Source organism: Bombus vancouverensis, unplaced genomic scaffold (assembly GCF_051014615.1).
Source record: "Bombus vancouverensis nearcticus unplaced genomic scaffold, iyBomVanc1_principal scaffold0078, whole genome shotgun sequence".
NCBI classification, from domain to species: domain Eukaryota; kingdom Metazoa; phylum Arthropoda; class Insecta; order Hymenoptera; family Apidae; genus Bombus; species Bombus vancouverensis.
Window position 1 is genome coordinate 110001 of NW_027468969.1, and position 5000 is coordinate 115000.

The 5000-nt window shown below is 49.7% G+C and overlaps 1 non-coding gene and 1 pseudogene across 1 annotated transcript; both read right to left on the reverse strand.

Moving 5' to 3' along the window:
* Positions 1-219, reverse strand: part of LOC143305069 (large subunit ribosomal RNA) — an 8474-nt pseudogene extending 8255 nt beyond the window's left edge.
* Positions 220-2125: 1906 nt separating this feature from the next.
* LOC143305051 (5.8S ribosomal RNA) lies at positions 2126-2280 on the reverse strand. Its single transcript, XR_013061730.1, has one exon. It is a non-coding gene; the product is annotated as a 5.8S ribosomal RNA (ribosomal RNA).
* Between the last annotated feature and the right edge of the window lie 2720 nt (positions 2281-5000).

Here is a 5000-nt window from a genome sequence, read left to right on the forward strand (position 1 = left end):
GGTACATGGCCCCATTCAAGATGGACTTGGACGCGGTTCGACGTCTCGGGTCAATCGGATCCTCCCGAACACTACATTTCCCAACGGCGGAACCGCGGGATTCAGTGCTGGGCTAATTCCTGTTCGCTCGCCGCTACTAAGGAAATCCTTGTTAGTTTCTTTTCCTCCGCTTAGTAATATGCTTAAATTCAGCGGGTGATCTCGCCTACTCTGAGGTCGCTTCAACGTCACGACGCGAAACGAAAATTCGTTCGTGTCGTGTTTTGCGTAGACTCGCAGAAAACGAAAGCTCGGAAAGATTCGGCGCGAGAGAAGGTGGTGTGTGTATTTCTCTATGCGAAAATCGCCTCAAAGAGAAAAAAAAAATCGAATAGAAGGAGAACACTCTCTATTCGATATACAATATATATATATATGTATGTACGAGCGTTTTATGCATCTCGCCAAAGTGCCAAACTTCGTTCGTCGTATCATGTTCGAGCTAAGACTCACGCAAGACATCCGTGTAACGATCGTCCGGTTTTTAACGTCCGTCCTCTTTTTCTCCTACAGCCGTTTCTCTTCTCTCGACGATTCCAGCGGTTCCCGGTACGGGAACTCACGCAAGTGAAAAAGCGAGCGAGACGTACCGTCGGGTGTGTGTGTTCGGGGACTGGACGACCGGCGCGACGTTAGGATGCGCGGTCCAGCGATAGACGACGAAGAGGCATGGGATGACCAACACTCTCTTTTCTCTATTCTCGAAGCACCGAATTGCCATAAAAAAAAAATCACACGCGCGCACGACATAGTCGTACTCGCGTGTATACCTCGTCTCTCTCAAAGTTTTTTCTCGAGCCTCGCCAAAGGGGATCGTCTTCTTCCTCGTCTACGATCTCTCCGACGACGACCGTACGAACAACTTCGTAACGGACTCACATGCGCATCTTCCTCGGGTACAGAAACGCTGCGCAAAACACCTCGAGCTTGTAGTACAGCGGCACCCGTGTATAGCCGATCTTAGACACACGCTAGTTCGCACACGCATTACAAATATGTAAGATTTCCGACGAACGTGGCTTTGGGGGGCCAGGCGCGCGGGCAGTGAGATACACGACGACGGGGAAAATTCGTCCCGATACGAGTACGTGTACTCTCCGATCTCCGCGCGACGCTGGGGATCATACCTCCCTAAGTCGTCAGAGCGTTCGAAGAAATCTCGCGCGTGCGTTCCCGGATCTACGGCTGATACTTTCGGAGCTTGTAAAAAAGCACAGAGCGTGTAAAACGCAACGACGACCCATCGATGCGACGGTCCTCGTTGTTGTCAGTCGCTTTCGCGAAGAGACGGAGTGGGCATTCGATCCCTGGGGCTGTACGAGAGTCTTGAGAAAAGACGGTAGATTATGGCAAAGTTTCGCACGCCATCGAGTTTAGGTTTTTGGTTCTCTCTTCTCTCCTCTCTCGACCGAGTTCCCATATTTGCTTTCTCTCTCAGTCTCGCCAAATATAATATTCGTTTAAGACGACGTCCGGGGCGCGGACCTTCGTGCGTCGAACACCGGCAAACGTAGCATATATCGCCTGATATGAAAAAAAAATCGGTCACGAGGAGAACACTACGAGTATATACGTTCGATAACCGATACACGAAGCGGTGCATAAGCGGGCGGTCGCCCTCGTAAGGACGACTCACGACGCCGCGAGCACTCACGCAGGTCCGTGACGGTTCTCTCCGCTCTTATTCGTATCCCTTCGTATACCTTCGTCCGACTCGGAAACGTTCTCTTACAGTTTTTAAGAAGAACGACGGCGGGTTGTCAAGGCAAGAAGGGACAGAGAGAGACAGAGGTAGAGTTTCGTAGTCTCCCGTGAACACGATAGATTATATATCGAGCATGCGTACGACTTGCACGGTCTCTGCACGACCGCGACGAACGCCGACGAGCGTCCAACAATCGCTCGTACGTCGCGTATGTTCTCTCCGTCCGCTCTTATTCGTATCCTCGTTCTTGTACCTTCGTCCGACTCTGAAACGTTCTCTTATATAAAGAACGACGGCGGGTTGTTAAGGCAAGAAGGGACAGAGAGAGACAGATACGGAGAGTAACGATACGCAACGCAAGCAGTCTTAGGTTTACGTGAGCAACCCTCAGCCAGGCGTGGTCCAGGAATTGTATCCGTGGACCGCAATGTGCGTTCGAAATGTCGATGTTCATGTGTCCTGCAGTTCACACGTTGACGCGCAATTAGCTGCGTTCTTCATCGACCCACGAGCCAAGTGATCCACCGTTCAGGGTAATCTTTTATAAATTTTGCAACAGTTCAATACTCAAATGTACTCTTCTCGGTTCTAGCGAAGCCGAGTTCCGTCACGTTCGACCAACGGGAATCGAACGCGCAGAAGTCGCCATAGGATTGACGACACAAAAACGTTCGAAAAAAAAGAAACCGACGAACGCGCGAAGATACGCGCGTTCGCCGGCCGGGCGTAAAGTACATTATGATATATAACAACCATCGAGATCGAAGCTCCGTTCGTCAGGAAACGACGGGGATATATACACCCGATTCTGAATCCTCTGTACAGCACACGATCTCGCGAACGAGTAAGGACGGTGGCTAGCCCATGTTTTATATGTGTTTGATTCTACTCTCTCGTCCAATTATTCAAGAAACAGCGCGCGTGCATCTCTCCATCGTTCGGGTGATAGTAAAGATTCGATGGGATTTGCGCGGCCGTCCGCCTCGAGCGGTCTTTCGTCCCAATAACCAGAAGCAGAGTTTGAAAAACTCTAGCGACGGCACGGGTGTCCGACTCACGACATCGAGGTTTCGAAGCCGGCGATCCCCTCCGAACGGATGGCGACCACGCGACGACTGAAAGCATGAAAAATCGACGAAAGATAGAACACATCTCCGTTCGGGTGATGTTTTTTTTAAAAAAAAAAAACAAAAATTCGATGGTACTCGCAGCCATCGTCCTCGCGCGGTCTTTCGTCCCAACATCCAGAAGCAGAGTTTGAAAAGCTCTAGCGACGGCACGGGTGTCCGACTCACGACAACGAGGATAGACAGCCGGTTCCCTCCGAACGGGTTATGCGACGACGATAAACTCGATGAAACTTTAGTCTCGTTCAGGTAGTGTGTGTGTCTTGTAAATCAAAAATTCGATGGGACTCTCATCCATCGTCCTCGCGCGGTCTTTCGTCCCAACATCCAGAAGCAGAGTTTGAAAAACTCTAGCGACGGCACGGGTGTCCGACTCACGACAACGAGGATAGACAGCCGGTCCCCTCTGAACGGTATATTATATATATGCGATGATAGACGACAAACTGGATGAAACTAAGTCTCGTTCAGGTAGTGTGTACATCAAAAATTCGATGGAACTCGCATCCGTCGTCCTCGCGCGGTCTTTCGTCCCAATATCCAGAAGCAGAGTTTGAAAAACTCTAGCGACGGCACGGGTGTCCGACTCACGACAACGAGGAAAGACAGCCGGTCCCCTCTGAACGGTATATTATATGAAACTTTAAGTCTCGTTCAGGTAGTGTGTACATCAAAAATTCGATGGAACTCGAATCCGTCGTCCTCGCGCGGTCTTTCGTCCCAATATCCAGAAGCAGAGTTTGAAAAACTCTAGCGACGGCACGGGTGTCCGACTCACGACAACGAGGATAGACAGCCGGTCCCCTCTGAACGGTATATAATATACATTATGCGACGGTAGACGATCAACTAGACGAAACTTTAGTCTCGTTCAGGTGGTGTAAAAAAATTCGATGGGATACGCACGCACGGCTGTCGTCGTCCTCGAGCGGTCTTTCGTCCCAATATCCAGAAGCAGAGTTTGAAAAACTCTAGCGACGGCACGGGTGTCCGACTCACGACATCGAGGCTTCGAAGCCGGCGGCATTCCCCTCTGAACGAACTTCGGCTACACTAGTTACGAATCGTTGCTACACATCGTCTTCATCGTCGTCGTCGTCGTCGACATCGACATCGACATCGACATCGACATCGACATCGTATCATCATCATCATCGGTCATCGTCGCATAGCGGGCCAACATCCACGCGATGCGTCTTCGTTCTAGGTTACCCGATCCACGAGTATGTTACACGTGGTTTCGTTATTTCGAACGAAACGACACACGAAGAGCACACGCCCTGTGGGTAGGAAGCACGTTTCGAGAACGACGAGAGTTTCGATGAAAGAGACGAGAGAAGTCGACGCAGAAGGTATCCATGGATCTTCGAAGAGAACCTTCGAAGATGTATATCGGTATCCTTTCGCTCTGCGCGACTCGCTACAAGTTCTTTCGCTCTCGTCGACTCGTTCTAGACGCTTCGTTCGATCCCAAAGAGGAGTCTTCGATATGTCCCGTTGCTAGGAGGAGAACAAACGCAACACAGACCACGAAACATAGAAGAGAATAGGCGAGCATGATCTCTCCGACACGAGGCACTTTAGAGATTTTCTTATTAGTTTGCATGGACTTTTATATTCGTTCGTACGGTTTCCACGATGCAAATACGAAATACGAGATCGTGACGGCGGGTCTTTCTGTGTACGGCCTCTCGCAGGCGCCACGACTGCATTTCTCTTTACACGTGGTTTCCATCGTAATTTTTTTCGTTTGATATCGAGCCTTAACTTTTGTTGGCTCTTTCGAAGCTAGAGTTCCCTTTTATTAGAATTTCATATATATATATGTTTTATTCGGAGACGGCGGGTCTTTCTGTTTACGACCTCACGCAGGCGCCTCGAATAAGTTTCATTCGCATTTCGTTTTTATACTTATACATATCTCTTCATCCCGATGATCGAGAGAGAGTGCCACCTTCTCTTCGTATAATTCCGTAGCTGGAGGGTCGTCTCCTCCTTAAGAATATTACTATTCGTGCCAACGGAGGTTGCCAAGCTCCCTGGCGTTTTCGTTTGTTAAAGTATATAGCTTGTTAATACGTCGTATATACTTTCGTCGATACAGGAGGAGTACAGCTCCTTACCGACCA